We start from the raw sequence: 24977 nt of genomic DNA on the forward strand, positions 1-24977 counted from the left end.
GGGTTGATTTTAATATAAACTTTGAAAAGTTAGATAATATAAATGAGATGAAAAAATTGAACGCTCTAAAGAGTGTACAAAAGAAGATATTTTCTAAGGCATCAAGGAGGGGATTGGAATTATAATGGAGGTGGACAGATGGTGGTGGATTAGGAAGAAGATGGGCCAATAGACTAGAAATCTTGACATTGAAGTTCAGAAAAGTGAGATGAACAAATAGAGCAGAACCAATACATAGAAAGTTCAAGATTTCTGATTTTTGTTTCAGAACCAATACGTAGGAAGTTCAAGATTTCTGATTTTTGTTTCAGGTGATACAAAATCTAGTTTTCATATGGATGTAGTTTGCTAAAGGACAGAAGAAACAACTGTCATTTCAAGTGAAGGAAACCATGTGTGGTTCAAGCATTGAACACCATTGGCTCTGTTGTATCACAAGAATTTATAAGCAGGCTGTCAAATGTAGAAGCTCAAGAGTGAAGGCGGTCGGATATTCGATTTTCAAGAGCAGCTCTCCAGCTAGTTCACAGAGCTCTCCTAATGCTGCGACATGGCAGAGATTTTGGGCCATGGACTGAATCCTCCGAGATGTCTCCCTGTATATGAAGTATGTGGGACTCTCAGAGTTAGAACAGTGGTTGGTTATACAACCTCTCTCTCCCCACTCCCCTAGCAAAGCTCAGAATCTACATTTGATTATCCTTTTTATACAATCTGGAAGCAATTATTTGTCTTCCATTCACCCGACAGAATGTGCTCAATTTGAAGTCATGACTTTGAGTCACTTAAATGAATAGTTTGATGTAATTGTTCACATTCGTTAGTATTTGCAACCCTGAGCAGTTGGAAGTTGTGATCACAGAGTAAGTGTCTGGGTGGTGTTCTAGGAGGACTCTCAAGATGGATCAAACAACACTGCTGCTTGTTTTGGCCAGGACCAGGCTGGGGCACCCTTCAGACACTGGCATGAGAAACAGAAGACCTTCATTATTCATCAGAATCAGAAAGCCAGTTCTGTTGGCAACAGCCTAAGGGGGCCAATTATGACAGGATGGATAAACAACCCCATTCTCATTGGTACTGCCACATGCTGATCCACCACCATGGTGACAGCAAGTTAATATATTCATGGCACCCCTGGATCTTAATGGAAAAGACTCATCATTGCTTTGATTCCACTAAATAGAATCCCAGAAATAATTTTCAATTTCATCCATTTACTTGAAGTAGTTTATTCAAGTGTACAATGAATGAGGCGAAAATTAATATCTCAATTTCTTGAGCAAGGACTTGGTGTTACTTAGACATGTTAAAGGAGTTTTCATCGTTTTGATTTAAATTAGATTGCTCTGTTTCTGAGGCTAGCATTCAAACATCTTCCTGGTTTTTCCTTGTTCTGTGGTTAAATAATATGAATACCACATCTCTGAATACTATTATCATCAGAGACTAGGAAGGGAGAGGTAAGGCAAGAGCAGATGTTTAAATTGTAAAAAAGTGAAAATACCAATACATCTTAATAAATATCCTCTTTTGGTGATGAACCTGTGAGACAGGCCGATTTCCAATGAACTATTTTACTCTTTTGGGGGATGTGTTTTTGACATAACATTTCCAGAAGAAAGTTTTAGGTTTTGATCAGTATCTTGAAGTTTTATTTTTTTAATTAATTATTTATTTATTTGTTTATTTATTTATTTATTTGAGAGAGAGAGAATGAGCAGTGGGGAGGGGTTAAGAAGAGAGAAAGAGAGAGAGAGAGAAAGAAAGAAAGAAAGAAGAAAGAAAAAGAAAGAAAGAAGAAAGAAAAAAGAAAGAAAGAAAGAAAGAAAGAAAGAAAGAAAGAAAGAAAGAAAGAAAGAAAGAAAGAAAGAAGCAGACTCCCCACTGAACAAGAAGCCTGATGCAGGACTCCAGCCGAGGACCCTGAGATCATGACCTGAGCTGGAGGCAGATGCTCAACCACTGAGCCACCCAGGTGCCCCTAAGTTTTAATTTTTAAAAAGGCCTTCAAGAACATTTCTATTTTGAAGTTGATAGGACTCTCGTGTTTGAATAATGTATATAAAGTAACACAGAGTCAAGGGACCTGCCGTTCTAGCTCATGCTCACATTCTGTGTGCATACGAACATTTTCCTTCACAATCTGGCTGGTGGATGATAAATTGAAAGGAGATTTACATTGTCAATTATGTCCAAATTTACTTTTAATACATCACGAAAATAGAACATGTCTTGAGAGAAGACAGTGTAAAATGACTTTCAAATTCTAAATTGCCTTACATATCTGGCAGGAGTCGCCTTGAGATAGGGACGTTTGTAGACTCCCACTGTGGAAAGGTACTGGCTCAGTCTGTTGTACAAGATGGTTTCATATGATTTCAAATGCACCTTCAAACCTTGTTTCTGATGTGGTACTGGCCACACAAGTTCCTACTATGCCACACCTTCCCATGAAAAGCTTAACGTATTTAGGTAATCAAGCACATCAAACAAAGCTCAACTCACTAGAGTTAACAATGTGGTAACAGCCCACCAAATCCCATTTTGGGGGAGATGAGCTAGAAGACATGGCCCCTTCTTTTCTGACCATGAGTGACCACACGACTGACATTCAGTTAATGGAAGGGAGTGGAAGTCATGGTTTCCTCCCAAACTGGAAACAAGTCATATGTCCATCAGCAGAGAAATGGATCAGTAACTGTACACTCATATCATGTAACATCACCCAGCACAGAGGTAGCTGATGATTAATAAATGCAGCCACCTGGACGAATCGTAAAATAGTCGTTCTGAGTGAAAGAAGCCCACCAAAAAATGTACATACTGTATTATTCCATTAACACAAATGCTAGAAAATAAAAACTAACCTGTAGTGTCAAAAAGCAAATGAATGCCTGCCCAGGGAGAAGATGTAAAAAAACCCGGCAGGGCAGCTTTGTAAAGGAGCCTGGACAGACTTTTTGGTCCAATGGCCAGGTACTGTGTTGTGATTATGAGGATGTTTCTATAGGTTTATACATATATCAAAATCTACCACATTGTACACTTTAAAAACGTGTTGTTTATTGAATGTCAAGTATACCCCATTAAAGCTGTTTGAAAAGAGCTATGTACCTGAGTAAAGGGCCGGTTAAAATATATCCTAGGGATTTACAAAGGCAAAAAACGAAGATTTTGTGTATGAAGGTGCATTCGTGTGTATGAAGGTGCATTCGTGTGTATGAAGTGTTTGAAAATTAGTGTAAAAACTCGATGCTTACCTGCATCTCTTTATCATGGCAAGTCCATATTCCGTACTTCCTTTCAAATTGTATCTCCCATGGCTCCCAGCTTACACACACCCCACACTAAACTCCTCACCTAGACCATGAAGCAGTTCCTATGTCCATTTTGTTCGTAGGTTGCCTTCCTTTGCAGTTCATCTTTCTCCCTCCACTATGCATAAAGGCTCAAATGAACCTCACATTCTTTCTGGTATCTTCCCAAGTCGTGTTCTAATTTTTAAAAACATTTTAGTTCCAGGGACGCCTGGATGGCTCAGTGGTTGAGTATCTGCCTTCAGCTTAGGGCGTGATCCCAGGGTCCCGGGATCAAGTTCCACATTGGATTCCCGGCAGGGAGCCTGCTTCTTCCTCTGCCTATGTCTCTGCCTCTGTGTGTGTGTGTGTGTGTGTGTGTGTGTCATGAATAAATGAATAAAATCTTTCAAAGTAAATAAATAAAATAAAAACATTTTATTTTTTAGCATTTAGCATGCACTAAGTTTAGAATTGGTCATATGATATTAGGCCAAAGCAGGGGCGCTTTCATCTATCCCTTGTGCCCCGCAGCTAGCCTGGTTCAGGGTAGCTGCTAGGGATCCCCAAAGAGATCAGTGGATATAAAATACTGCATGAACAAATAATCTAATTAAAGAGTTTCCTAAAAAGAAATTACTTTTAGCAAGATAAATGGGGTAGCACTTCAATCCGAGTACTTCTGAAGGTCATAGCGGTCCCACCTAACAGGTGTTCTCATCCACCTTTACAAAGAAATTGAAGCTCAAAAAGATGAATGCTTCTTCTAAGGCCACGGGGCTAACACAGGGCACAGTTGGAACTGAGAGCCAGGTTTGCTCCTGATTCTAAGTCTGCGCTGGGAGAGTGACAGAGGAATCTTCGTCTCTGCCTCAACACAGCAGTTTTTCAAGCCCTGCATGCATCCTTCACTGCACTTCTTCCGCATTTTATCTTCAGGAGTCATATTCATCTTCAACTCTCAATTTTTCTTCAAGACACTTCAAAGTTGGTTTTGGACACATGCACAGACTCCTATCAGCATGACTGTCCTTTAACATTGTCCTTGACGTGCATGTACCTGGACCTTCAAAAGACCCCACTTGTTTTTGACACTTTCAAGCCATATTCCATATTTCCTCGCTATTAAAGTATACTTTAAACGAAACATGTAAAAATATTTAACAGAAATGTAGGACACGGAAACAAGGGGTCTATACATTCCCTAAGAAGGACTATTTAAGGAGATGTCTCCTCTCTCAGGAGGCCACATGTGGGGCAGGTATGAAAGGATGGTATTAGCAGAGAGGCGGTCACTTGGGGTTTTCTTAGAAATACAGTAACACAAAGGTTGCTCGAGAAGATAAATGCAGATGATCTGAAACCACAAGGTAATTCCAGCACCTGTACTGAGGCATGACTTCAGCACGGGGCCAGTTACCCAAGCTAGAAGCCAAAAGTCACACTGGGCTTCCTTCTCTCCCTCACTGGCCATATCCTCCCTCAGCAAGCTCTGCTGGTGCTGCCTCCAGAATTCCTCGGGATCTGGCATCTCTTTTCCCACGCAAGGCCACCACCCATTCCAACAATCATATTGTGTCATCCAAGATGGTCATGGCCTTCTAATTGGTTTAGACAATTCTACTTTTTTTTTTAAGATTTTTTTATTTGAGAGAGAGAAAGAGTGAGAGCACAAGAGGGAAAGGGAGAAGCTGACTCCCTGCTGAGCAGGGAGCCTGATGCAAGGCTCAATCCCAGAACCCTGAGATCATGACCTGAGCTGAAGACAGATGCCTAACTGACTGACTGAGCCACCCAGGCATCCCTAGACAATTCCACTTTTGACTTCCTTTCTCTACCTGGAAGTCATTAGCAATCCTTTCAAAATATAAACCAGGTTATACTGCCACCTGCTTAAACCTCTAAAGGCCTTCCATCAAGCACAGGATGAAATCTAAACTCCTTACCATGTCTCCCAGGACCTGATGCAGCCTGACCCCACTGATTTCTGGTGTTCAGCTAACCAATGACCTGGCAGGGCCACCTGTGTGTCCATGCAACAGTTCCAAAGCAGGCATTGTCCTTGCTCACAGCAGAAGTGCCCATTTCTTTACAGAAACTTGTTCTGTGCAATTGTTCACTTCATGACCATTTCTAAGTCAAGGTGCTAGATTTTCTATCTCTGATCTAGTTGGTTTTAATGTCTTCCTGGATACTAATGATTAGTATCCCTCTTTTGCCATTTGTAAAATTCCCTTGACTCTCATTCTAGACTCAGGCCACCTTACTGCCCAGGAGCTTAAAGAAGAGGGATTTACAGCTCAGAGCTCCAGGATGGTAGGGCATTCACTATGCTCCCCAACCTGACACACAGGCTTCTACCTTGAACCCCATTCTATGTCTGCTTCTAGGCTGTGGTTGCCCATCTATGGCTTTGATTTCAGTATCCAGCACAGAGATTTCAGGGCTCCTCCAGGTGCTATTTTATTGACATTGATCTTAAATTTCCAAATATGACTTCCTCTAGAGTTTCCAAACACTGGATCTCATTGTCTTGTCTACCTCAAAACTCTCTTCTCGAATCAAGAGATTCTTGAATCCCTACCTCTTCTGAGAACCATTCCACTTTTTGTTTCAGTAATAGTTCTTTCTAATATTCTTGGATATAGTTAATGCTACATCTAAGAGTAAATTTATTTCAACTCTTAGAAGTTATTGTTATAATTAGATTGAAATATACTACTGTGAATATTAATGTGTAATTATGTTTTATAATAAATTTTGGAGTGAAAATTTTATTAAAGCATGCTCTAATTTGTTTCCTATGGACAAGACAAATAATGCTGTGTATGCTAAAGTAGTATTAAGTATGAAATAATACTAAGGTGGTATTAGCTTCCAATTCTAAACTAAAAAATTGATTCATATGTATTTTGTGAATTTAACTTAGATGTGAAAAAAAAAAACAAAATCAATTTAAAGTTATGTGGTTTAGTTTCAAAATACCTGCATCAATATTTAATGGATTAATCCACAGTTAATGGTATGTTTTAAAATATAAAATTCCAACCATCCTATTTTTGGCTAAAGTAAAAAAAAAAAAAAATCCTAAAAATTTTAAAAAGTAACAATAAATCACAAAGCCAAATACTTTTCAAAAGCCTTCCAGAAACTTGAGACAGTCTGCAAAATTCAGTAACAATGGCCCCAGAATCTGTGATACTGGAATACTTAAGTGTAGTTTTATCTAAATTTAGTTTAATCTCTTCTTCTAGTGAAACCCGACACAAAGCTTAGACTGTCTGCCATATGTGATCTACTAGCCGTCTCATGCTTGTATGACATCTCTATGAAGATTGTAAATTCCCCGAGGATACTATTCCCTTAGGTAATTTATTCCAATATATTTGCAAGTTTGATCTCAGCTGTCACTCAAAAGGACCAAGAAGATTTCCAAAATTAAAAATTAGAACCCAATTAATCTTTAGCATAACGTCAACATGTTTCATATTTCCTTCAGTGAGCCAAGAAATTTTGGAAGGTGACATCATGTCTGCAAAAATGTCACACCCGGCAGGAAAGATTCTTTGACTAATTAGAGTAGCCCTTCGAGGTGATACTGTGCAGAAGTGTTGAAAATGTGCAGTTGTCCAAAAAGGGATAGATCCATTCACTCTTCTTCCACGTTATACAGTATCTGAAATCCATGCTCAGGAACCCACGATCTCGTGAAAACATTCTGTTGTGGAGCACAGAGGCCACATAGATTATATGGTTATCTTCCTGCTTCCCAGTATGTGCCTGAGAACAGAGTGAGAAGAGAGATTAGTAACTACAGATCTAGGGCAATGGAAGTTAAATGTAGCAAACCGCAAGAGACTCCTAACTCTAGGGAACAAACTGAGGGCTGTTGCAGGGGAGGTGGGCGAGGGACGGGGTGATGGACAAGAAGGAAGGCAAGTGATGGGATGAGCAGTGGGTGTTATATGCAACTGATGAATCACTAAATTCTACCCCTGAAACTAATAATATACTCTGTTAACTAAATTTGAATTTAAATAATTTTAAAAAATTTTAAAAAAAAAGAAAGTTAAATGTAGCAAACAGTTATTCTCATTGTGGGGAAGACCGATGAATTTTTGGCCCATTGAGAACTGAACACGAACCCTCATTTCCTTTCAGGCTACTTGCTCTGGGGAGGAGACTAAAGAGAGAATCATCACTCAGAAGTAGTTAAAAAGGCAAGCTCCTTGAATCGTAATAAAATATCATTGTATATTACGGTTTATTAAAACATTTATCAATTTTTGGCTGCAAGATTTTATAAGTTGATCAGAATGATATTAAACAGCATAAATATGTTGTTAAAGAACTTGCTTAACGTATGTGTCATTGCTAGAATAAACACGAAATAAAAACGGGGGTTAATATAGGAAATATTTTTTTCTCCTAGAACCAATTCGTTTATAGGGAAATGTTGCCAAAAAGCAATGTGTTCCAGTCACTAGGTCCATCTCATCTCTTCAAGAAAATAAATACGCTTTTAAAAATAGCTTGTGTTGGTATTTTGAAAAGCTTAAATAATTCATAAAATATACATTATGTGCTCCCTCTCTCTTAGTCGTCTCATTCTTTATAATAGAAACAGAGATGTCTTTGTGAATAACTCTCAGAAATGGACGTGTAGACCACTGTCCAAAAATTGGCCCCACATTTCCAGCCTCCCAGTGGCACCACTGCCTGGCTGTCTCAGGGAGACTTCTCAGAAGAGTGTGCCTGGTGGGGCTCACCACCTTCCTCCCCAAGCCTGCTGGGCTCCCTCGACTTTCTGTCCCATCTTCCAGTAAGCTCAGGCCCAAGCCTCAGAACCACCCTGATCCTTCTTCCACAGTCTCTTGTGCCCATCTTGCCCTGTGTCCACAGCACCCCCTGCTCCAGTCTCTCCATCACAGTCCTCTCTCATCTCAATCGGGACACCGTTCTGCTAGGTGGTCCCACAAACTCCACTCCTTTCCCATCCAATCAGACCTGCTGCTATCTCCCAGTTCATCTTCAAAATACAACATTTCTGTCCACTTGTCTGCTGACCCCAGTGCTAGTGATCACAGCCCAGGCTCACTAGCAGGGCCTCTCAGGTCTCACTTCATAGATTATTTCCTGAGACTTCCTCTAAATATTCGAAGCCAGCTGCTCACATTCTGCTTTCCTGTCTCCGTGCATTGGGGGTTTGTAGCTCCTTAGATAGTTTGAAAGCATTTAGTGAAAATATACTAGAATGTACTTTTCTCTAGAGGGTGTAGGACTAAAGACAGATGTGTCCTCGTCACCTGCAGATATCCAGACGCTCCACACCTTTCAGGTTCCACTCAAATGCCATCTTTTTCATAACCTGCCAATCTCGAGTGATTCTTTTCTGGGGTGAAACAGCAATGTCATAGTATTGCTTCTTTCAGTTACCATTTCCATCTTGTCATTTCTGAATGAATAGTAATTTCTGCCTGAATTCCATAGTCATTTCTGTATGAATTCCATCTTCCTCCCACCAGAATGTAAACTTCCTGAAAGGCAATATCTTACTAATTTTTATGCCCCATTTGTCTTATAGATAAAAAGAAAATGTTTATTCAGTTAAAGATGGTATTTTTCATATAAATATACTGCATCATTTTTAACTATAATAAGGGATTATAAATTACTGTTTTTCATCAAGGAAGAAGTTGATTCTTCTTATGTTGGTCTGTCAGAAATAATCAATTGAAATAAAACACCTGTAGTGCCTTAACTGATCCAGCACAGCTGTGACAAATACAAAATCTAACTGACACTTTCACATAAAACTCAGGGCACTGTCATCTGCCCGACACTTCACCTGTACTTCCCATGTTTTACAAAGCATGACCTTAAAATTATGGCATTGATTCTACAAGCAAAATGGGAAAATTGGAATCATTCTTTAATGGGCATATATCAAATGATACCAAAACATCATAGCTGCTGTGATTAAGAGCATTAAGTGAAGGATGAAGATATATTGAATAGAAACACTTAGCCATATGGGAAGGAAATGAGATACTAATATATATAGGCTCAAATAAATCATGTCCTAATAGAACTGAAGTGGGTTCTAACCATCATCACCAGTCTTTCCCTCAGGTTAGAGACTGCGTTTCCCCCCACCCACAAACCTGAGGAATAATCATCCACCATCTTCTGGAGAACTTTTAATGATAAGAAGCTGACAACCTTTACAGGAGCCCTTTATGTTACTTCTACAATTCAAGCAGTTGTAAACGCCATCCTTACTTCTTTGAGAATTCATCAAACTTTGTCTTTAGTCCCACACCCTCTAGGGAAAAGTACATTCTAGTGTATTTTCACTACATGCTTTCAAAACTATCAAGACAGTGATTGTGTTTAAGAAACAACTTCCTTTCTTCATTAGTTATTATTTGCTGCAATTTCCATGCCATCCACCATCCTGCTCAATTTCCCCTAATATACTCCATTTTGTTTATTCATTTGGCACTCATTTTCTGAGGAGTTTGAAAGCATTAGCCTCTTACCTGGGGGTAGGGGGGTGGATTCAAAGATGGACAAGGTGATTTATTCTTGCAAATATGGCCTTCTTTATATCTAATGCCATTATCCCATTATGTTTGCCCAAGGAATCTCAGTTCGTTTGTTTTTATCTGGACAACTGCAGATGTGACGGCCAACTTTGAATTATGTGGGTCTGAGAATTCTTCCAAAAACGTGCCATTGGCCCAAAGTCCCAAGAAAAACTAATATTCTATATAAAATCCCAGTGAAAGTTTAAAGCATGTCATATATACTCAAAGAATACATTGCTTAGTATATGTGTGTGGCCTGTATGGAACACAAATACACAAAAGCTATCTTTTAATATTTGTCCTACATATGATAAGGTTAAAAAAATCTGTGCCATGTGTTCATTTCTGATTTTGATTTGGCCACCTGTACTGTGAGAGCAAGTCCAACAGTTGGCAAAGAGAGTCCATCTGAGCATAAGAAAACATCCAAGTGTGGCTAGATTTTGCAGAGGAAGGGACTTTTTCCAAGGATCACATAATATGATATGTGTACCCACTCTTGGGGATGGAAACCAGTTATATATTCTGGCTCTTACTATTTTTTTAAGCCAAAGCAGAGATGTGATGAGTCCAACTCATAAAAATTCAGGAGAATATAAATATATTTTTTAACAGATGTGGTGGCCTGCTATTTCAAACGGCTGAATTAGAGTAACTTGGACGTATAAACCCAGCTCCCTGACCACCTCTCTGAGGCCAATCATATAAGTGATTTTAATTACCCCTGTGTAAGTAGGAATCATAGAACAATGATGGGGGTGCGGTCACACTTTTAGCTGCTACCACTAGCTTTCTGGACACTGGTATATGGCAAGTAAGGTTCTGGACTTCAGACTATCAGTGGCCTGAGGGCAAAGCTTCCTTTCAGACATGCCAGTGGAACAGGTCCAATCTCTAGCATGGTTCTCTGCATTTCTGCTTCCTCCCCAACTGACTATGCATTCTGTATTCCCACTCCAACATTGAAAGGAGGAATCTGATAAATTCATAAAATGGCATTAATTATTTATTGTCCCTCCCAGCACTGCTCACATTTTCACAGGAGTCCAGTATGTAAAACATTCATCTCTTGGGATGGAATTTCAAGCATGATTGGCAGAGCAGATTAGGGATTTGGCACACTTTGTGTCACACCTTGCAGACAACTCCCCACTTTGCCTATAGGTAAGGACAGCTCTGAAGACTGTCATTCTATAGGATGCATAAGATGAAAATTTATTTTAGGTTCTTAGGTTTTAAGGATGAGTAAGCATATATAAAATTAGTCCATAGTATCCTTATCACTTAAAATGCCCCCTTTCTTCCCACGGGAAAAAAAAAATGGGCATTACATTCTTTGCTGGCAATCATAGGAGGTTCTTCCCCTTGAGTAATGGCCAGATCATCCATAGAGCATGTAAATGCACCTTGACCTCTGTATTTTTGGCAGAGTTCAGATTCCTTAGATGAATCTGACCCACAGGCAGACTATGAACCACCTTTGAGATGCTGTGAGATGGCAGGTTGTTGGATTTTACCTGTGATTAAGACTGCGTTCCTCCAGGAGCCAAATACCCAGATTACAGCCCTCAGTAACTAGATGTACCCCTCTGAGCCACCATGCAGTTCCGCAACCACTCCATCATAACCATACTCAGCCAGGTTAATAAAATCACAGGACCTGTGGAGGAAATACACCGATACCACAGTCTTCTGAAAACAGAGGCAAAAAGCAATATTTAAAGGAAGTTTCTGCTATTTTAAACATTTAAAATAAAGCCGATCATAAAGCCCCCCAAAAGACAAAACTAAATCAATATGATCTCAAGATTAGAAACTAAGCCATGTATTAATAAAAGCAAGACGTCCATTCAAAGAATAAAACCTGAACTTCCGGAGAAGTAGGCCATTGGTGTTTGTATTGCCCCCAGCTATAAATAGAAAAGGTTTTTCTCCCAGCGTCTCCTTATTCCTCCTTACAGTCAATTCTCTGAAGGGAAGTCAAGAGGATCCTTTCAATATGTAAACCATATGATGTCTTGCCTTTGAACAGACCGTATGATGACTCCCTTTCTCTCAGACTAATTGCCGGGTCCTATGAGGACCCAGCAGGCCCTGCTTGCTCTGTATCTGGACATCCCAGTACTGACATCTCCCTCCTCTCACCCTCCAACACAAGAAGCTCCCTCCTTCCTTGACCTCAAGGCCTTTGTACTTCTCAACCCCTTGCTAGTAATGTTCTGCCTCAAATAGCTTAAAGGTTTAATCAGTCACCAAGTTTAGGCTTCTGTTCAATTGTCAGCTCATCATTGAACTTTTCTTGAAAGGTCTGAGACCGCACACACACCAGCACTATCTGGAAGCCACCCACTTCCTCTCCTTGCTTTTTCTTTGGACCACTGGACCTTAGGTTCTTACATGTTTGTGTCTCATCTTTCTCTCCCCCAACAGAACTTGAGAACGGAAACCACAGCTCCCATTCTCTTGCTTCAAGACTCACAGCAGTGTCTAACATGTAATAGGTGTGCAATTAAGATTTATTTCTATGTGTGGGAAATATCAGAAAGGGAGACAGAACGTAAAGACTGCTAACTCTGGGAAACGAACTAGGGGTGTTGGAAGGGGAGGTGGGCGGGGGGTGGGAGTGAATGGGTGACGGGCACTGGGGGTTATTCTGTATGTTAGTAAATTGAACACCAATAAAAAATAAATAAAAAAATTAAAAAAATAAAAAAAATTAAAAAAAAAGAAACAGAGGGCTTGCAACTGGCATAAAAAAATAAATAAATAAAATGAGATGTGAAAACATTTAAAAAAAAAAGATTTATTTCTAGAGAGGGAGAGAGTGAGTGGGGGGAGGGGCAGTGGGAGATAATCTCAAGCAGACTCCCTGCTAAGCACGGAGCTGAAGGCAGGGCTTGATCTCACAACTCATGAGATCACTACCTGAGCTGAAAGGAAAAGTTGGAGGTTTAACTGAATGAGCCACCAGGCGTCCCAATAGGTATTCAACAAGAGTTGATTCATGAGATGAATAACGCGACCATCCTAATGTGCATAACTCATACACAACATCATTTTCTTAACGCTTATGATGACCTTGTGAGCTGGTGTCATTAACCCTGTGCTCAGAAAGATTAGCTCATCCGCCTGAAGGGATGACATAAGCATGCCGACCTCCCAAGTCTGGGCTCTGCTGACTAATGGAGAGAAGAGAACCCTCAACAGCATTCATGCTAACTCAGATGTCTCTTGGTAAAATAACACTCTTCTGTTTGTGACTATTATGCATAGGAACCTCTGAAGAAAAACCAAAAGCCATTTTTTTAAAGATTTGTTTTTAAAGATTTGTTAGAGAGTGAGAGCTAGAGACAGAGAAAGAGAGAGAGAGAGAAGCAGACACCCTGCTGAGCATGGAGCCCCATGTGGGAGTCGATTCCAGGACCCGTAGATCACAACTTGCGCCAAAGGTAGACGCTTAACCAACTGAGCCACCCAAGCGCCCCAACCAAAAGCCATTTAAAATTTAAAATTGTCTGGTTTCTCTGTCCATCTACAGTATCTTGAGTCTAACTGGATTGACAGCCTTGCGTGTAAGACTGCTGGAAATTATGAAACCTTATAATCTTATTTTGCTTGAAAGGAAAAAATAAAAAATAAAAAGGAGAGTGAGAGATAGAATGGGAGAAAAAAAGAAAAAGAAACTTCCCCTTACCAGATACCCTGAAACAGAACTGTCAAATACAGCAAAATCCTGTAAATGTCCCTCCGCTGTAGGCCATAGACTAGAGCTGTAATAAACTCTGACCCATAAAAAGTCATGTAAACATTATAACCTGTTTTTACTAGCCCTTTAAGCACGGGCCGCAATTGATCTGAAACAGCTTGGCTCTCCTACATTCCCCAGGCTTCAGGAGAATCCAGCCTCCGACATGGGTGTTCAAATGCCTTCGGCACTGAAAGCCAAAAATAGGAATGAGCTAGAAAATTGCTGCTATTTAGCTACTTGCCCTGGGCAGATGTTTGATATTTCCAAGAGCAAAACATCCAAAAGGAAAGCGGCTTTGCAACACCTATTGCCACGAAATTACTTAATTCATCATGCCCGTAACCGAAATAAATATCCATGTGGTCCTCAGCTGCTGGTCGGAGCTGTCCCTAAAAATCACACTAAGAAAGTTTGTCGTGCAATAAAAGTAGTCCTATCACTGCCTCAGGACAGATCAGCTCTGTCTCCCTACGGCTAAAAAGCTTTCCCGTATGAAATATGAATGTGGAAACATTCAAGTGAGGTTTTTACAGGTGTCAACATGAACGCTCATTCCATTGCCCATTTGCGGCACGCTAGTGAAGTCTGCCTTGGAAATGTCTTTCCTTCTTCTACTCCTAGAATCCAAAAGAAATTCAGCAGAACCAGGGGAAATTAGGGAGGAAGCCTAGGAGTATTTTAGCAGATTACCAATTGTTTCGCATTGCCACACTTGCTTTTAATTGTCCTTTCAAGGGCTGTGGTGTCTGTGATTTGGTCTCGGTTGCAAAGTGGATAGTCAGGTGGCTGAGAGGAGAGGCAGCATAGGTCTGGAACGGAGGAGTGAAGTGTCATCACAGCAGGATAACCACCTCTGCCTGGCGTGAAACTTCGCTGTTCCTGCTCATTGTCCACGGGGCCTCGTTGGCACTCACCCTACTTTGCTGATTCCATCACATCATGGATGGACGGCGTGCCTCAGTTCAACAAACACCGTGACTAACTGCCTGTCAAGAGCCAAGGACAGCGCCGGACTCTGCTGAGTGACATGGGTTCTGCTCTGAAGACACTGGAAACCCAAGGTGTTTCAGGAAGCTGCTGGGGTCTGCCTCTGCTCAGACCCTCTGAGCAGCTTGACAAAGGCAGGTCCTCATGTTCCTGACGTTGGTACAGAGAGCAAATGTGTCAGATTGCTTGCTAAGTGCTCAGTGCAAATGCCCACTAAGTAGAAAAAGAAAAATTAGGACTGAGAGAATATATTTTATTATTAACTCATAATTTGAGACTTTTCTGAAATTCAGAGACAGATATCCAAGGTTTGTTGTTGTTGTTGTTTTAAAGCTATGTATATGAGAGAGGGGCACCTGGGTGGCTCAGAGGTTAAAGTGTCTGCCTTTGGCTCAGGGATCGAGTCCCGCATTGGTCTCCCTGCATGGAGCCTGCTTCTCTCTCTCTCTCTCTCTCTCTCTGTCTCTCATGGATAAGTAAATAAAGTCTTTAAAAAAAAAAGATTTATATGAGAGAAAGAGATAGCACATGTGCACAAAATGTGTAAGAAAGCATGAGTGGGGGGAAGAACAGATGGAGAGAGAGCATCTCAAGCAGCCTTCCTGCTGAATGTAGAGCCAGATACAAGGCTCGATCCTACGACCCTGAGATCATGACCTGAGCCAAAATCAAGAGTCGGACCTTCAACCCACTGAGCCACCCAGGCACCCAAAAGCTTTTGTCTTATGAATGTATTTTACATAAATACCTGTATGAATAAATTTTGTAATTGGGACAGTAACTTTCCCTAAGGAAGATTTATGTTTCAGGTTAAAAAAAAGAATTGGTAGAAACCTGAATGTATCTCTACTTTTCTCTGCACACAGAAACTTAGCAACGTGCCTTACTGGATCTGAAAGGGGAAAACATTTCTTTCCGTCTTCTGGTATCCCACAGCACTGCAGGAACAGAAAGAAACACCATAATTTACATATGTATAGTCTCTGCAGATCACTCAGATAGACCAGTGCATCTGAGCTTCACAATAACCCCGGGAAATTGGCTGATTAAGACATTATCTCCATTTCACTAGATCTACAAAACTGAGGGGAAGTTATTTTTGTTAGGATCACAGACTATACATGATCACAGGGTTGTGAGATAGAGCCCCATCTATCTAGAGTTGGGCTCTGCAATGGGTGTGGAGTCAGCATAGAAATCTGTCTCTCTCTCTGTGTTCCTCCATCAATCACATATACTCTTTCTCTCAGGAAGAGAAAAGGAGAGGAGAGGAGAGGAGAGGAGAGGAGAGGAGAGGAGAGGAGAGGAGAGGAGAGGAGAGGAGAGGAGAGGAGAGGAGAGGAGAGAGGAGAGAAAGGAAAAGAAAGGGAAGAAGGAAAGGAAGGAAGGAAGGAAGGAAGGAAGGAAGGAAGGAAGGAAGGAAGGAAGGAAGGAAGGAAGAAAGAAAGGGAAGGGAAGGGAAGGGAAGGGAAGGGAAGGGAAGGGAAGGGAAGGGAAGGAAAAAGGGAAGGGAAGGGAAGGGAAGGGAAGGGAAGGGAAGGGAAGGGAAGGGAAGGGAAGGGAAGGGAAGGGAAGGGAAGGGAAGGGAAGGGAAGGGAAGGGAAGGGAAGGGAGAGACAAAGACAAAAAACACACTACAGCCAGGTCCTCACTTAGTATTCTTTCCACTGTGGCAAAGCAGGTGTCGAAACTCCAGGTCCCCATAGCTGCTGCCCTTCTCTTTTCTGACCATCCTTCTTGAACAGAAGCAGATTAAGGTGAAGCCAGAGAGAAGAGATTCCACCCAGAACTGCACCACTTCCTAAACAGTATGTTGGCAGTATGCCTCCATCGCCTATCCATGACAGACATAATACTTCTTTTTTCTCAAAATAAAGAAACAGCTATATATTTTATTTATTTTAGAGAGAGTGTGTGTGTGCACATGTATGCAAGTAGGGGGAAGGACAGGGAGAGAGAGAATCTCAAGCAGACTCCCTGCAGAGTATGGAGCCTGGCATGGGGATCATGATCTTGAGATCATGACCTGATTTGAAATCAAGAGTCGAATGCTCAACTGACTGAGCCATCCAGGTGCCCCTAAACTGTTGCATATTTATCACTGCATTTGGATTTTGACATCTGCTTAATGGAAGATAAGATTTAGAAGAATGAACAGTTATGATCAAATAAAAATAATCACCCTGAGTGTTTGCTATGTGCCAAGCACAATGCAAAATGCATTCCATAGATTTCATTTAAACCTCATAAAATATATATAAAACAGATTCTGTGATTATTCTCATTCCACAGGCATGGAAACTGAGGCAAAAGAGGTTAAGTTTCTGACCTAGGGTCACACACACACAGCTTATAAGTGAAGACAGGATAAATATCCCAGTTGTTAATCATTACATTGTGCACAGAGCCACTGCTATACACTGAACATTTATACTGAAATCTCTTCCTCAAGGTGATGGTATTTGGTGGTGGGGCCTTTGAAGGTGGTTAGGTCATAAACATGGAACCCTCATGAATGGCACTGGTGCCCTTATGATGAGGTTCCAGAGAGCTTCCTCACCTCTTCTGCTAAATAAGGGCACAGCAAGAAGATGGCTGTCCATGAACCGGGAAGAATTCTTACCAGGTACTGAATCGTCCATGCCTTGATCTTGGACTTGCACCCTCCATAACTGTGAGAAGTAAATTTGTTGTTTATAATCCCTCTTGTCTATGATTCTTCAGTTAGAGTAGCCCCAATGGACTAGACAAAAATATACTCAATGGTTGTAGCCACTTAGTGTTAGGACATACGTGGACGTGGTTATCTGTATAAACAGGTTGAGACATAGGCCTAACAACATTTGGAGGATCCATATTTAACTAAATTAATGGCCCTTTTCTTCTCCATCTTGAGAAAGTGATCAGGGCATTTGGGGGCAGATGAGATCTCTATGTCAACTGGATAGCATTTAAGTGTCACCTGAGAATGTGACAATGAAACAAGGGGCTGGAAGGTGAAAGGATTGCTGAGAAGGGAGGGCAGAGGGAATGTGCTCTATCCATGGCACGGTTCCCCAGCTCCCCATTCATAGTCTTTCCAAAGCCACTGCAGGATAAATGTCCTTTAAGGGATGGTTCCAGAACAGAATCTGGGGAGAAGCACCACCATATCAACTTCTGTCTCTCTACATATAAACCTTGGGTAAGATGCTTGGACCAGAGAAGAAATTTCTCCAGTTTCTTCCACGGGGTAGTCCCCTCAGCACAGAAAAAACATACTTCTCAGTTTTATTCCTCCCTAGTATACACAGTGCCATGAAAATCCTAAAAAAGGATGGTGTTTGCCCTCAGCATTTAGACACTCAGGAAGACAGGAACCTTTCATTGCCTTCATCAAGCAGGACAATGTGATGAAGAAGCCTGTGGACAAGCAAACACTGTAAGTGCTCGAAACTCCATGTAGGAACCTTATAATGACCTCCCTTGGTTCTCTCTTTCTCAAGGTCATGCTATAAGAATGTTAAGATGAACTAAGCTTCTAGTCACACAGTTCTGTTTGTGCTTTTCTAAAGGGATCATTAACCTTTCAAAATAATCAGAGCAAGTGAAATGGATAAGCTCATTCTCGAACATTACTGGTAACATGGACAGAATACAGCAGGGATGTGTATGCACAAACATGTATACTCCCAGTGAAAATCAAGTTGGATTCCATAGTAGTGGTAGCTATTTTGTCAAGTTTTGAGGGACAGTTATGATGGAAGCCTGAAGGAGTCTGCTTTGGGTGAGAGATTGTCGTGTCTTTGCCCTAGGGGAGAGGGTAGGCAAGAAGAGTCTCCACAGGAAACATAGAGGAGATGCACCTTTTAGGACACCGATGGGTGTTTTGGCCAATTACTGTGTCTCTTGCCATTAAGAAGTCTTCAACGAATCACGTCCAGATATTTCAGATGAATGGCTTGAAAGGAATCAAAATTTATGTGAAAACCTGTTTCCGGACTTGGGGTTTAATGCAGCATATGTCCTGTACCGGTCCTCAAGCTCAATGATCTGACAATCACTGGAAAGGACATCTCCAAACTGATCTTCCCTGAGAGTTGGTTCTAAGGATTAAGGGGGTCTGAGTGACTGAGGACAGGTGCAGGTGGTTGCTTTATGAATCCCAGCACAAAAGAAACATGGAAGCTCCCCTACAGAGGCTCTCCATGCTCTCAGCTGGAAACTGGTGGTCAGAATGAGCTCCGAGCAAGTGGGAAGCAGATTTTTTCTTGCTTCTCCTCTAGAACATATGCCATTAACATATTTAAGAGGGCAAATTTAAAAAAAATAAAAATAAAAAAAAAAAGAGGGCAAATTAGCAGTGGTCTTAGGAGAGAGGTAGAGAAGGAAGGCTAATGGTCATTCCCCCTGCCTCCTGTTTGGTGACTTGAAAGGCTCTAGGGATGCCCAGTTCTATCAAACTGTGAAATGTGAGGGAAAAACAATGACTAAGTCTGACCGGGTGTTTACTACATGGCAGACACTTTTCTGAGAGCTTTACTGAACACTGAGCTAATCTACTGGTCCTACCCTACAGGGGAGAAAATTCAAGGTCACATCCAAATCTCCATGTACAAGCCTCCGTGTAGACAGACAACTCATGTGTTAGGGTTAGCAGACTACCATCACTTCAGACCCATTCGAGAAGTATGTTGGGAATTCATTTCTAATTAGAGATTCATAAAATCTAGATGTCTGTCTACTCTTAATGTGTTGATGAAAAAAAATACAGTTTCACAGCTTACTGTAAAGTAAATGACTACCTCAATCCTAGGAAATAGCTAAGTAGTAAGATAAATAAAACTCTTGATGGGAGGAATAAATTTCATATATGAGCAAAGTCAAGGATAATTCCAGCAGGCCTGAGGCTGGCGCCACCTGGGGCGGGGGTTTGCGGGGGGGCGTCTCTGGAATCAGATAGAAAGGCTAGAGGGACCAATGAGGAACCTATGAATTAGGTAGGATTCTGAAGTCACTGCAATCAGTGTCTCACTTTGGATAAACAAGCAGCGATCCTTTCCAAGGTCCATCCTGGAAGTTCGACTGTATTGAAAGCCTTCCAAATTTAAGAGCAGCTAGGACAGTGAGGTTAGATTTGGGGGGCGGCGGGGGGGGCGGCACAGTGCATGGGTAAACACTAACTGGGCTCTCATCCTGCAGGATGAAATCCCAGAAAACAGGGAAATAGGGCCAGTTTCATACTGTTTCTTACCTCTGGGGTCCCCAGGGAGAAACAAATCAAAGGAAACAGCAGGAACCTGCAAATGTTTCTACACTCTGAAAGCAGCCTGGAATTTACTCCCACATAGTTTACTCACCTGAAAAGAGTAGCCCCATAATCCCCAAGTGGAAGGCTGGCCAACCCCGTTTGCATAATCCTGCACAGAGCACCCCTCCCCCCAACCAGCACCCAGGCACCTTCCTTCTCTCCCTGATGATCTCTCCTGTGGCTTCAGCAGCCCTGCAAACCGAGTTCAGGAGACACAGAATGGCTTTATCAGATAAGTCCTCTCTAGCAGGGAAGCACAGAGGGACACGGACTCTCCCAAAGCTTACTAGGTTTCCTCCCTGCATTTGCCTGACTCTGTTACTGGAAGGCCTCCAAGGCCAAGACTGCCTGGGCTTGTCAAGGGATTCCTTTTCCTAGGAGCGGGGGCTGGATGCCACCACCCAGACATTAAATCAGAAGAGAAGAGAAATCTTCATGGCAATAAATCTCTCGAACAAGAATTGAGAAACTTTCACTGCATTCTGCTCTTTCAGGGGGGCGGGAATGGGGGGGGGTGAGGGGACAAAAATGATTTGTAAGAGCTAAATTAGGTTGAGCAAAAATTTTGTAAGATTTTTTTTTCCTACTCCTTCTTTCTCTTCTGTTAACAAAAACAAAAACAAATTCCTTTGATGTTTTGCATTTTCTTTGTCTCTCTGTTGTGTTCACTGTTGAGTTCTTGTTTTTGTTGTGCTAAGTTTTGAAAAAAATTCTCAAATATCAGATTTTAAAGTATAAAATCTGGCATTTGAGATACCAAATGCTTCTGTTTTTAAGTATCACAAAATGCACAGATATTTTGGGGTATGTAATCTCAGTCTCCAGGACAGTCCTACAAGAAAATATTAAATCAGAAGGATTCTGGTGAAATTTATGTTCGGTTCTTAGAATCGGGCTGCCATTCTATGGTGGCACCATCTCTGTTCTCTTTTCCAGTTACTGGAAGACTGTATGTTGGTGTTTGGCTACTCAGAGTTCCCTAACTGAAGGCCTGGGCAGAGTGTGGGTGCTCATTCTTCTTTCTACCACCCCCTCCCAACCTATTTCTCATCTTGTGACCAAGGAGAAAGTAGAGGTGGCTAAGAGAATTTGCATTAGGGCAAAAGGTGGTTAAACCCTTAATGCACACTAAGGGAACTTATATCGACAGAATGAAATGTCTGAACATGGTTCACGGAAAGGTAAAGTTCTCGCACAATACAATTAGAGGACAATGATGAGCATCGCCCCCGTGTTACACTCAGCTAATCCTCATCTTCTGTCTTGGTCCAACAAAAATCTCACCTGCACTTTTGCAAAAATCAAGCTCTCAATTCTGGCACTAAGGATTAAATGGCTTTATTAACCACTCTGCCTTCTTTTGTAAAAATCTAGCTCTCAATTCTGGCACTATGGATTAAACAGCTTTATTAACCATTCTGGCTTTACAGTAACTGATTAATACCATATAAAATGCAAATCTTTATAAAAGCAGCATCCAAGACTTCCAGTCAAATAAGAACATTAATACCTATTTCACATTTTTAAAACTATTTTATTCCCACTCTATTGCTTTTCAAACTCTATAATTCAGTAGTAAAATACAATTGGCTTACAGAACAGTTTCCATATAGATATGTCGCTGACGCGTACTGTACCAAAATGGTAAGAATAAAATAGATGGTATTTTAAGCTTTTATTATAAACTTGAATTAAGTTTTTCTTGGCTGTGATATAAAAGGTATTTGAAGTATTAACTGCATTTATCATGCATTTTTCACACCAAATATTATTTCATAAGAAATAGTATCACATTCGGTCAAATGAATGGTTTTTACTCAACTGGTGTTCTATTTGGACATGCACTGAAGTATTTATAGAGTCTAACAGAAAAGGATAATATAACAGGTTTTGAAAAACTACACTATATCAGAGAGTCCATCTCTGCTAACACCTTGGGTGGGATCTCATGAAACACAAGTTTCACTATTAAATCTTGAAAGCTTTGAAGAAAATCCGGAATGAATTCTAGGTATTCAGACCAGCTTCAAATTCCTTTTTAAGATGGAGAATCAAACATATAAGTAAATATGAAATACCATTTGGTTAATGGACTGACATGTGAATCTATTAAAAACTAAAAAAAAAATTGGAGATCATATACTTATTTTCACTCGATATAACTTACGTGTGCACAGGAAGATTGGTGTGACAGGGATCCCGACAGAGAGTTTTGCCGACTTTAAGTAAAATTGGATATGTCAAAGATTATTGACCAAGATATCATTCTAATATAACCTGTTATTTAAAATGACCTAGAAAATCTTGGAGTGGTTAGACAATCGACTCTTTAAGTCTTGTGAATGAAAAGATTTAAAAAATACGGATGGGAAAAAAAAATACGGATGGGAAAACAGTTGTTTGTTTTTAAGAGCATTTCTTTTTCACTTAGGGAGGTATGGAGAGAAAAAAAGTTGTTTTAGGACTTCACAAGATTATTAGTTTATGAGAGTAGCATAAAGATAGCACTATTTTTAAAAAAAATTAAAATCAATTTAGAATTCCTTTTGACTTTGGGAGTGGGGGTTTTCCCTGCTGTTTTCCGAGTCTGGCCACTAACTCTGGAATTGTGATTATAAGAGGGAAACACAGGGCAAGCTGCTCTCAACCAGCCCAAACACAGAGAACAAATTTCCCTTGGGAAAATTGTGAGGGAGAGAGAGCTCATTTGGGATGCTTCCCTGGGTGCTCCCTTCTCTCCGACACCAGACACACCCACTTCACCACACCATCCTCTCCTCTAGTCATCTGTCCTATTTCCTCCACTCTTGAACTTCCAGGACCAATACTCCTTCCTGCTAAACTGGAGATAAACTATAGCCAACACACTTGTGATGAAGGCTCAAGAGCAGATATCTGCCAGCAGTCTTGACATTTGCAGAGGAAGGAAGGTTTTGGAACTGTACTCAGAACCCCACAGTGGATAAAGAGTGGAGTTTCCCTGGGCACTTTTCCACGAGAGTGAGCCTACGCCACATACCATGCACAGCCACCCTCAACCTCCTCCCAGAAATCTCTGGGGAAGTAAGGTGCTAAGTGGGAATAATGGAAGGCAGAGCTCTGCAGTATAAAAAGCCTGAGCTCCAAAGTCAAGTGCTACAAAGGTGAGGCCTTGGCTCTGTTGCATATGAGCTGTGTAGATTTCAGGTGCCATCTCTGTAAAACTGCAAACTGCCTTCTGCCTCTGAACAAAGAAATGAGCAAGCTCTGCCAAGGATAGGGACTCCAACTGCACATTCCCTCACCAGCAGGTCCGACCTTTCCTGGACTAGATGCTCAGTTAAGGCTGAGCCAAGGTCTGCTACAGACAGCAGAAGGGACAGGGCCCAGGGTGAGTCTGGGGGCCACACCCATGCCTGATGTTTGCTACTCCACAGCAAGCAGTACATGCCCTCTTGTTCAAGTCAATGCTGTTTGAGGCAGTTACCTCTCCTCTTGGCCAACCCACAAAGAGGCAAGTCAGTCCACACGTCCCATAAAGGAGGTCTCACATGAATTAGGAAGCCAGGGACCTATTCCCTTGGCCGATTGACATGTGTGAAGAAGGGAAGCCTGGGGTTTGCGTAGAAATGCATTTTGCAGTCCCTAAATGGGCAGCTGTAATGATTGGTACATAGAGTATGCTCAGTAAGAGGTCGTTATTGCTGGTTGTTACAGAGGACTGGCCTAGTTTTAGGAGCAGGGACTCTGCCTGTTAGCCCTTCAGGTCATCTTATGTAGTCCTCCAATTTCTTATTTATCGAATTAAACTTGCTACACGGGATAAATATCTAGACAGGTAGCCAGTGAAATTTGCCACACAAGGACTGGTCATCAGGCTAAGATTTAAAAAAAAAAAAAAAAAGAAGACACCACATGCATACCATATTGGATGCTAAAAATCATCTACTCTGTCCAAACACACATGTTATAGGATATCACACACACACACACACACACACACACAGAGCCATGGAGGCAATGTCCACGTATCCATAGTAGGCTTTAAGTTCAATACTGGATGCCTTTTTGTTTTTTAAATAGATAAGCACAGATTAGTTTTGAATCTCCTGTTGTAGAAAAAAAAAACAAAAACAACAATATAAATAGTTCCACTATGTAAATTCAAGGCAAGGAGCAAGAGAGGAATTCCATATGCCAGTGATGGGAGATTCAATGAAATAGCCAGATGGAAGTTATCGGTACCCTGGCGTTAAAGCTTGGCCCTGCCTACATGCATCCTATGTGTTTTATTCATATCAAGCAATTGGGATATTATCCTCTCCTAACAACTGAACTGTACTTGCCAATTCATTTTTAATTTGTAGATGACTGCATGCCCCAACTTGTAGAATTTGAGTTTACTTATATTTCTACAACCTGATTAGGCGGACGGCTATTGAAATTTGTTTATTTTTAGCTATCCCCAGCTTTCCAAGTATTTTAAATACTATGGCAGAGTATAAAGAAATGAGTCTTCCAATATTGATTAAGTTCAACAATATGTTAAATTTGTCGACAATACATCTTGACAAAGAAAAATAACATTTTCTGAGTGCATTTTTAGTGGCCTTTGGATGACTAGCTGTCTGAAATCTTGTTATAGTGTGTCACCAGGTCCCAGGTAGATTTGAAAATCGGTGAAATCAGTGATTCCTTTCTCTTACAGAACAGTTTTGTGATGGTGAATTCCTTGGTTCTGATGTAAGAGGACGTCCAAGCCAAAACAAATACATTCCTGATAATGGGGGAGAGCATCATTCCCACCTAAATGGAAAATCCAGAATATTTGAACCAAAAGTCCCCAATTTTTCTATATGGAGTTTGAACACAAGATCATGAAACTCTGGAACAAGCCTCAATGAAAACCATGCATTTTTTGAGTTTCTTACCCGACTATATTTTCAGTTCACTCTGCTCCAGTAATAGGGTTTGAGTCATCTAATTGTGTAGGGGTGTCACATGCCCTCTTACTCTGCCATCCAGCAGTCACATACCTTCTTTATTCAAGAAACTGGAACAGCTAGAACGCTCACTCTGTGTGT

The 24977-nt window shown here is 41.0% G+C and overlaps 1 long non-coding RNA gene across 7 annotated transcripts in view; it reads right to left on the reverse strand.

The window, feature by feature from the left end:
- Window positions 1–4923: 4923 nt before the first annotated feature.
- The window catches only part of LOC112655985 (uncharacterized), a 160407-nt gene continuing 140353 nt past the window's right edge, over window positions 4924–24977 (reverse strand). For all 7 annotated transcript variants that reach the window (XR_003134006.3, XR_007404945.1, XR_003134005.3 and 4 more), the window contains 2 exons: window positions 11407–11549; window positions 4924–7079 (listed from right to left, as the gene is read on the reverse strand). This is a non-coding gene — a long non-coding RNA (uncharacterized LOC112655985). The remainder of the gene's footprint in view (window positions 7080–11406; window positions 11550–24977) is intronic.

The sequence above is a fragment of the Canis lupus genome, chromosome 22 (genome assembly GCF_003254725.2).
Source record: "Canis lupus dingo isolate Sandy chromosome 22, ASM325472v2, whole genome shotgun sequence".
Classification (NCBI taxonomy): domain Eukaryota; kingdom Metazoa; phylum Chordata; class Mammalia; order Carnivora; family Canidae; genus Canis; species Canis lupus.